Raw genomic sequence first — 10,044 nt, forward strand, 5'->3', positions numbered from 1 at the left:
GTCAGAATGGAGCAGATGGGCTAAAGTAAAAAACAGTGGCAAAACCAATGCTGGCTGTGCAGCAGAGGGACTGGTGGCTCAGGTGTTGCTGGTAGGACTATAAAGTGGTACAGCCACCCTAGAAAACAGCTTTGCAGCTACTATGAAACTAAACATGCAATTACTGTACAATCTAGGAATTGTACCCTTGGGATTTTATTTCAGAGAAATGAAGACTAATGCTCCCATAAACACCTACACACAAGTGTTCCCCGCTCCTGTCTTAGTCAGCTCAGGCAGCCATGGAAAAATACCACCCACATGTTGCTTAAACACCACAAATTTATTTTCCAAGGTTCTGGAGGTCAGAAGTCCGTGATCAAGTTGCCCTAATATTGTTTTTAGTGCAAGCTCTCTCCCGGCTCCCTGAAGGCGCTTTCTGGCTCTGTCCTTAGATGGTCTGTCTCAGTGGCTCACTCGGGGTTGGGGGTGTGTTTCTCGTCTCTTCTTATAAGGTCACTAATCCTATGTCCACAGGTGCGGACCAACCTGGGAGGAGATACCGTCCTCCACCCTGTTCATCAGTCACTTTCACAGACAGGATGACAGTTCTCACCCAGACCCTGACCCTATTATGACCTTGACCAGAGAGATGCCCTCGAATGGGTGTCCATCTCTCTCTGATCGAGTCCATAGGGGCAGATCCCTCCCTGGTGGGTCGCCATCTAAGCACAGCATGGTATGGTCTCATCGTCTTCCCTTTTCCATCCTTGTCCTCACATCGTGCCGTCTGTCCCTCTGTGCGTCCGTCACAGGCTCCTGCTGTCTTCACTTCTTAGCAGCACAGGCCCCGGGGTGTGTGGATGTGGTGGGACCCGCATGGGGGTGGGTTTACTCACTGCCATCCTCCTGGCTCCCTTTCCTACAGTGTAAGGGGGACAGGACACTCCCAACTAGTGGGACCTGCAGGAGGCCTTGTTAGGGACAAAGTCACAGCAAAGCCTTGGAGAGAACAACCCTTTCTGGGATGGGGTGACAGGAGAGGGCCCTGTGTCCCCTGTGAGTCCCGGCAGAGTCGGGGACAGAGGTCACTGCAGGACGGAGCTCTGATGTCCTGTCCAGTCCTGCCCCCGGCCCCCTGTCCATCCCTCTCCGGGAGACCAACCACCTCCTCCCCTCCTGCCCCCGTGGAGTCCTCCAGGCCACGGGCAGCTCCTGGACTTTGCCTCTCAGGCCTCAGTCACTGGGGGTCCGACTGGGGTAAGGGGACCATAGTCTCCAGCTCAGCATCCCCGTTCCCCATCCCTGCTGCTGTCCCAGTGGACGTGGTGCTGGCCGGTCCCTACAACGTCCTGTGGGTGAATGGGGAGCCATTCTTGGCACCAAAGCTGAGACCCTTCCCCAGCAGGAGAAGCCAGGCCGAGCTCCAAGTCTGTACTGCCACAGACACCCTTACCACCTCATGACTCCCTAAGGACCCAGCTCTGCACCCACCATGGGGTCAAGGTTCCCATCCTCCCTCCCCAGAGGCCCAGTGCTTCCTGCTGAGCCCTCAGTCCTGGCCAGGGGCCTGCTCTGCACCCGGGGCACCCAAGTCAGGACACTTGGTACCATGACCTGCATGTCGCCTCTGCACGCCAAGATCCATGTTCCTTCCCTGAGAGACTTGGAGTAGGGCCTGGGGGCTACTGGGGACAGGGTCATCTCAGCTCAGCCCTGTCCCAGTGTCCTGTTCTGCCCTGGGCTGGGCTGGTCTCTCCCAGCATTGCCCACACAGGCCTGTGAGGAGGACCCAGAATCCCACCTCGTCAAAACCACCTAAATTTTAATGTGTGTCTGCCTCTCCCTGGGGGTGACTCGGGGAGAGGTTGGGGGTGAGGGGTTTGCAAGGGGAAGACTCAAAGGTCAGGACTCCGGGGACAGACAGGGAGCAGCTCACCCTGGTGCCGTGGGATGGAGGGCAAGGGAGGGAGGTTTTGGCCTCACTTCCCCTAGGTCTGTGTCACTGTGGTATCCAACTTGGCCGTCAGTGTTATAGCTGACACCACAGATATACTCAGTCTCGTCCTCAGACTGGATGTTGGCGATGGTCAGGTAGCGGTCAGCCCCAGAGCTGGAGCCTGAGAAGCGGTCGGGGATCCCATCCCCCTTGGTGACGCTTCCGTCACTGGTCAGCTTCATCAGATACCTAGGGGCCTGCCCTGCTCTCTGTTGATACCACTCAATGTAGTACGTGCTGTGCTCACTGCTCAGGGTGCAGGTGAGCTTGGCCGAGCCTCCCAGGGAAGAAGATGCAGACGGGGCCTGGGTCAGCACAGGCACAGCACAGAGACCTGCAGACAGAAATGCAAGGGTTGGCTGACGGCACTGACACTGGGCAGGTGACCCTCAGGACTGTGCTGGAGGGAGGGGTTGGGAGGTCCCCGCGTCCCTGGGCCACTCTGACCTGTGTTGAACAGGAGGGGCAGGAGGTAGAAGGGCACCCAGGTCATGGTGGGAGGTCCTTCTGCGAGCTCTGCACTGAGGCTGCCCAGCTGGACTGGCCTCTCCAGGTCTCTGTCTTATCCTCTCCCCTTGCAGCTCGCAAAGGGAGGAGCAGTGAATGCAAATCTACTCCTCCCTCCCCATCCTGTGTCTCAGCTCCTGGCTGAGCCCTGAGCCCAGAGGCCTCACGCTGGGGACTCCCTGGGGTCAGAAGAAGGGCCACGTGTGAGTTTCAGAGAGACATTTACTCTCCTCAAGAGAGGTATCTTCAAGGAAGCGTCAGTCATGCTCTTTTCACTTGGGCCCTCCCCAGGGGACATGGACTTATGAGGGTCCCAGCCAGGACCACAGTGCCCCTTGGTGCCCCCAGGATGGACGTCTTCCTACACATGTAGCTACTTTAATAGAATGACAACTTTTGAGCCCCCAGTATATGCCTGACCCTTGGTGAGTTTCCTGCAGCACCTCACCGGGCACCAAATAATCCCACAGCGCCCTCTGCTGAAGGCACAACCTCTCCCCAGTCTCAGGAGGAGGAGTAACCATTGGGAGGGTAAATGATTTTCCCAGATTCCCCCAGACAGGGATGCATGGGTCAAGATTCCATCCAAGGGACTGACTGCAGAGCCTGACGTTTCAGCCCCCTCCCCCCTCCCCCCTCAAAACCTCCCATAGTTTCCTCCATCCCTACTCCAGGCCCCCTGAGCCCCTCCTGTCACCACCCTCTGTTCTGTATTCAGGTGATCCATACCCAATGTCACTAAAATATTCCTTATGGTCCACCTTTCCATCTAGATCTATTCACAAAATATAACTTTATGACTTGTGGGGTTTATGGAAATGATCTCCCTACTGAAAGGGATGATGTGACACTATTTACTTAAAAATGTACAGACTATTGTCATTCATTTCACAGACTGTAATAAAAATGTGTTTAACGATTCAGAACCACCTTTAAAATTGTAGTTGTATTTACTATCTTGCCTTTGGGAAAGAAGTCACACGGATACACGTATTAAATCTCCTCATTTTGAGGTACCCTCAGTATCCCCGGTCTGGGTGGAAAATGGCTCAGCAGTTCCTCTCCAGCAAAGACTCTGGGCTTGGGACCCTCCGTCACCTCTTGGTGTGGTGAGTATGTACTACAGGCACGGTTACCCCAAGGAGACCTCATCCATCTCACCTGCTCTGGCCAACATGGTGGCCACAAGCCAAGGAGGCTTCTGAACATGCAACGTGGGTGGTCGCAGTGAGCTGTGCTGTAGATCTGAAATACCCAGCACATTTCAAAGATTTAGGAGAGTGTAGTGTAGAATGTATCAATATTCTAATATTTAATTCATATTGAAATGATATTTTCAAGTAATTTAGTTACGCAAAACCTATTATGGAAACTAACTGCATCGGTTTCTCCTAATTTTTAAAAAGCGTTTACTGGATAATTGAAAATTACATATGTGGTTCAAATAGTGTAGGTAATGGATAGGGCAGCACTGCAAAGTCACAATGTCAGTCACTTGTGTCTCAAATAGGAGAGAGAACTTCCTAGCGCATTCAGGAAAGGCCACGTCTTAGCTTTGGAAGCACCATGAGAGGCCACAGGAAGGTGGGGAAGTCCAGGAACTCGGGTGGAGGGACCTCTTTGTTGCCGGGTCTGCCCCGTTCCAGTTCTGACTTGAAACAAGTTGCTCTGTCCTTCGTACCTCAGCTTCCGCATCTGTAAGATGGGATATAATGGGGATGCTTGTTCATTGATTATTTGTGATTAAACACGTTAATAAGTAGGAAGAACGCGGATGGGTCTGGATATGTATTAAGCACACATGAATATTTACTCCTCTTCCATCTGTGAATATCCTTAAGCCTTACCCATACACTTAATAGAAAGCAGAGACGGTGGAATAGTGGATGTAGGAATGGGATGCATGGGAAAAGTCTTGGGTTTGGGATTTGCCACTGACAAAATTTTCTGGCCACACCAAAATACACAAACATATTGTAGGACCTCTAACAATTGCCTGTTGAAGTCCTAACCACCAGTGCCCAAGAGTGGGACCTTATTTGGAAATAGGGCCCATTCAGATGTAATTACTTAAGGTGAGTTCATACTGGATTGAGGGGCCCCTAAACCCATTCAGTGCGCCCACCAGGTCTCAGGAGCTCTGTTCCAGGTCACCATGGACACCCTCAGCCCCTCCTGCTGGCCTCCTTAGTCTTTCTAAGGCCACTTGGGTCTGGGGCTTAACTGTCCTAAACTCATCAAACTGAGCTTGTGTCAGACTCTAGATCCTGGAACGATGGGCAAAATTTGTTAAGAGGAGACTTTTTCTCAGGCCACATGGGTGGGTTTGGGGCAGGGGATGACATCTCTCATCATTTTTCTTTTTGGTGGGTCTGTGTTTGATTTCGACTAGTTTCTACTGCTATTTCATCAAGTTCAGTGATCTTCTTCTGCAGCATCTATGTGCTCTCAGTCTCATCCAGTTTATTTTAAGCTCAGATGTGTAGTTTTCATTTGCAGAAATGCAATGTGGATCATGTTTTTACACCCTGTGTCTCCATTTAACATGTTCAATGTTTCCTCAACCTCAGGAACAAATGGACTATAACTATAGAAGTTGCTTTTGTGTCCTTGTCTATCAAATACATCATCTGGGCCATTCAGGGCAAGTTCGGATTAACTGATTTTTGTACTTATTCTGACTCTTAGTTTTCTGATTCCTTACAGGAAATGTTTGATATTCAGGTATTGTGACTCTTTCCTTGCTGGGTATGGGATATTTTGTTTCTCCCTATGTTCTTTCTTTCTTATTGTTTTTAGTTTCAACAAAGGTACTTGGTCACAGTTAAATCCTTTCTGTACTTGCCTTTACACTTTCTTACATGGCACCAGGGGACACGACCTTGGGGGGACTGTCTCTACAACGACAGCCCTCCCCAGGGAGGGCACAGCTGGGAGCTGCCAGGGGCTCCAACATGGGTGTGAGGCGGGTGAGCCCAGAGGAGGGACGTGGCGGCCCCCACTCTGTCCACTGTGCTGCTTTGCCTCGTTTGGAGTCCCAGGTTGTCACGGGATCCTGGAGGTTCCAGAGCTCTGACGAGCTGGGTGGTTCTGGCCATCCATCCAAGAGCTTTGGGCTGATGAGTGGTCAGTCAGCCCCATGTGGACATACAGGGTCCACGAGCACTGGGTCTCTGCTCTCGCTGTCTGTCCTTCATTCAGGCCTTATTTCCTCAAGTCAACACCACAGCCCAGACGCTGAGCCAGCCTGGTCCTGCCAGTCCATAATCACTCCTGAGCCCCCTGTGCAGAGTCTGCCTGGAGGGCTGGGAGGAGGGGCAGCCTAGGCGTCTCGGAACTTGAGGGACCAGGCCAGACCTGTCACTGTTCTTCCACAGTCCTCCTGGGGCTGGAGGAGAATGTGAGCCAGACACAGAAGGGGTTTGTGTCTCACTTCCCTGTCTGCCTGTGTCACTGTGAACATAATCACTGCTGTCAGCTGACTCACAGTAATAGTCAGCCTCGTCCTCGGCCTGGGCCCTGCTGATGGTCAGGGTGGCAATTTTGCCTGAGCTGGAACCAGAGAATCGGTCAGGGATCCCTGAGGGCCGCTTGCTGTCCTTATAAATGACCAGCACAGGGGCCTGGCCTGGCTTCTGCTGGTACCATTGAGCATAATAGTTTCCTAAGCTGTCTCCCTGGCAGGTGATCCTGGCCGTCTGTCCCAAGGACACAGACACCGCAGGTGGCTGAGTCAGCGCAGAAGAGGCCACAGAACCTACAAGAGAGGAGAGGAGAGTGAGGGTGAGGAAGAGGGTCTCATCCCTGCAGCCTCATGCCCCCTGCGGCAGCTCCTGTGCTGAGCTGAAGTTCTGGACCAGGCTGAGCTCTGGTCACTTTTCGGGCTGAGCCTGGGGGCAGCACCTGTGCAAAGAGTGAGGAGGGGGAGCAGGAGACGGAGCAGGAGACGGGTCCAGGCCATGGTGGGGACGCCCTGAGCTCTGCCTCTGAGCTCACAGCTGGGGTGGGGCCTCTGGGCCTCTCTTATGCTCAGAAGGGGTGTCTTCATGCAAATCTCCTTCCTGCCACCTTTGGCCTTGTGACCGGCTCCCTGCTGAGCAGAGAACAGCTGGGATCCAAGGAGGAGTTAAACTGGCACCTGAGTTCCAGGCCTGAGTCCAGGTCCCCAGAACTCTCTGGTGCTGAGTGAGAAAGGCTGCCCCTGCCTGCCCCAGCATGTGCACACACATCTCAGTCCGCTCCTGGGCTCCCCTCTGGGCCTTGGGGACACACAGGCGTCCTCTCTGGGGATGAGGTTATCGTGTGGTGGGCTGGACAGTGCTGGAAGCTGGCACTGCGGGGACCACGGTCATGCTGCTGTGAGAGCCCAGAATTCCAGCAGCAGACACAGTGACACTGGTCAGGTACATCTGGCAGGGTTTTTATTATATTTCTTTAAAGTCTTTTTAATTTTTATTTTTCGAAGTATAGTGGATTTACAATGTTGTTTTAGTTTTAGGTGCACAGCAAAGTGATTCAAATCAACATATACATTCTTTTTCATTTTATGTTTAAAAATAAAAGGAAAAATGTCTTCCTTATCTAGACCTAGGCAAGAATTCTTGGACTTGACAATACATGCATGATTTGTGAAAGGAAGAAGATAAATTGAAATACATTAAAATGAAAAGCATATGTTCTATAAAAGTCCTTTTTATGGAGTTGAAAAATCCAGTAAAGTGGGAGAAAATACTTTCCACTCACATATTCATCAAAAACTTGTATATACATTAAAAAATGTGTCAAAACTAATCAATAAACAAAACAACTAAAATCCAAGTGGAATTTGGGAAATGATGTGAACAGACATTTTTTCGGGAATGTACAGATGTCAGATGAGCACATGGGAAGATGGTCCCCATGAGTCATTAGGGAAATGTCAATCACACCCTAAAGAGTTGCCGCTACACACCAGTCAGAATGGAGCAGATGGGCTAAAGTAAAAAACAGTGGCAAAACCAATGCTGGCTGTGCAGCAGAGGGACTGGTGGCTCAGGTGTTGCTGGTAGGACTATAAAGTGGTACAGCCACCCTAGAAAACAGCTTTGCAGCTACTATGAAACTAAACATGCAATTACTGTACAATCTAGGAATTGTACCCTTGGGATTTTATTTCAGAGAAATGAAGACTAATGCTCCCATAAACACCTACACACAAGTGTTCCCCGCTCCTGTCTTAGTCAGCTCAGGCAGCCATGGAAAAATACCACCCACATGTTGCTTAAACACCACAAATTTATTTTCCAAGGTTCTGGAGGTCAGAAGTCCGTGATCAAGATGCCCTAATATTGTTTTTAGTGCAAGCTCTCTCCCGGCTCCCTGAAGGCGCTTTCTGGCTCTGTCCTTAGATGGTCTGTCTCAGTGGCTCACTCGGGGTTGGGGGTGTGTTTCTCGTCTCTTCTTATAAGGTCACTAATCCTATGTCCACAGGTGCGGACCAACCTGGGAGGAGATACCGTCCTCCACCCTGTTCATCAGTCACTTTCACAGACAGGATGACAGTTCTCACCCAGACCCTGACCCTATTATGACCTTGACCAGAGAGATGCCCTCGAATGGGTGTCCATCTCTCTCTGATCGAGTCCATAGGGGCAGATCCCTCCCTGGTGGGTCGCCATCTAAGCACAGCATGGTATGGTCTCATCGTCTTCCCTTTTCCATCCTTGTCCTCACATCGTGCCGTCTGTCCCTATGTGCGTCCGTCACAGGCTCCTGCTGTCTTCACTTCTTAGCAGCACAGGCCCCGGGGTGTGTGGATGTGGTGGGACCCGCATGGGGGTGGGTTTACTCACTGCCATCCTCCTGGCTCCCTTTCCTACAGTGTAAGGGGGACAGGACACTCCCTACTAGTGGGACCTGCAGGAGGCCTTGTTTGGGACAAAGTCATAGCAAACCCTTGGAGAGAACAACCCTTTCCGGGATGGGGTGACAGGAGAGGGCCCTGTGTCCCCTGTGAGTCCCGGCAGAGTCGGGGACAGAGGTCACTGCAGGACGGAGCTCTGATGTCCTGTCCAGTCCTGCCCCCGGCCCCCTATCCATCCCTCTCCGGGAGACCAACCGCCTCCTCCCCTCCTGCCCCCGTGGAGTCCTCCAGGCCACGGGCAGCTCCTGGACTTTGCCTCTCAGGCCTCAGTCACTGGGGGTCCGACTGGGGTAAGGGGACCATAGTCTCCAGCTCAGCATCCCCGTTCCCCATCCCTGCTGCTGTCCCAGTGGACGTGGTGCTGGCCGGTCCCTACAACGTCCTGTGGGTGAATGGGGAGCCATTCTTGGCACCAAAGCTGAGACCCTTCCCCAGCAGGAGAAGCCCGGCCGAGCTCCAAGTCTGTACTGCCACAGACACCCTTACCGCCTCATGACTCCCTAAGGACCCAGCTCTGCACCCACCATAGGGTCAAGGTTCCCATCCTCCCTCCCCAGATGCCCAGTGCTTCCTGCTGAGCCCTCAGTCCTGGCCAGGGGCCTGCTCTGCACCCGGGACACCCAAGTCAGGACACTTGGTACCATGACCTGCATGTCGCCTCTGCACGCCAAGATCCATGTTCCTTCCCTGAGAGACTTGGAGTAGGGCCTGGGGGCTACTGGGGACAGGGTCATCTCAGCTCAGCCCTGTCCCAGTGTCCTGTTCTGCCCTGGGCTGGGCTGGTCTCTCCCAGCATTGCCCACACAGGCCTGTGAGGAGGACCCAGAATCCCACCTCGTCAAAACCACCTAAATTTTAATGTGTGTCTGCCTCTCCCTGGGGGTGACTCGGGGAGAGGTTGGGGGTGAGGGGTTTGCAAGGGGAAGACTCAAAGGTCAGGACTCCGGGGACAGACAGGGAGCAGCTCACCCTGGTGCCGTGGGACGGAGGGCAAGGGAGGGAGGTTTTGGCCTCACTTCCCCTATGTCTGTGTCACTGTGGTATCCAACTTGGCCATCAGTGTTATAGTTGACACCACAGATATACTCAGTCTCGTCCTCAGACTGGATGTTGGCGATGGTCAGGTAGCGGTCAGCCCCAGAGCTGGAGCCTGAGAAGCGGTCGGGGATCCCATCCCCCTTGGTGACGCTTCCGTCACTGGTCAGCTTCATCAGATACCTAGGGGCCTGCCCTGCTCTCTGTTGATACCACTCAATGTAGTACGTGCTGTGCTCACTGCTCAGGGTGCAGGTGAGCTTGGCCGAGCCTCCCAGGGAAGAAGATGCAGACGGGGTCTGGGTCAGCACAGGCACAGCACAGAGACCTGCAGACAGAAATGCAAGGGTTGGCTGACGGCACTGACACTGGGCAGGTGACCCTCAGGACTGTGCTGGAGGGAGGGGTTAGGAGGTCCCCGCGTCCCTGGGCCACTCTGACCTGTGTTGAACAGGAGGGGCAGGAGGTAGAAGGGCACCCAGGTCATGGTGGGAGGTCCTTCTGCGAGCTCTGCACTGAGGCTGCCCAGCTGGACTGGCCTCTCCAGGTCTCTGTCTTATCCTCTCCCCTTGCTGCTCGCAAAGGGAGGAGCAGTGAATGCAAATCTACTCCTCCCTCCCCA

Source organism: Stenella coeruleoalba (genome assembly GCF_951394435.1).
Source record: "Stenella coeruleoalba genome assembly, chromosome: 14".
NCBI lineage: Eukaryota > Metazoa > Chordata > Mammalia > Artiodactyla > Delphinidae > Stenella > Stenella coeruleoalba.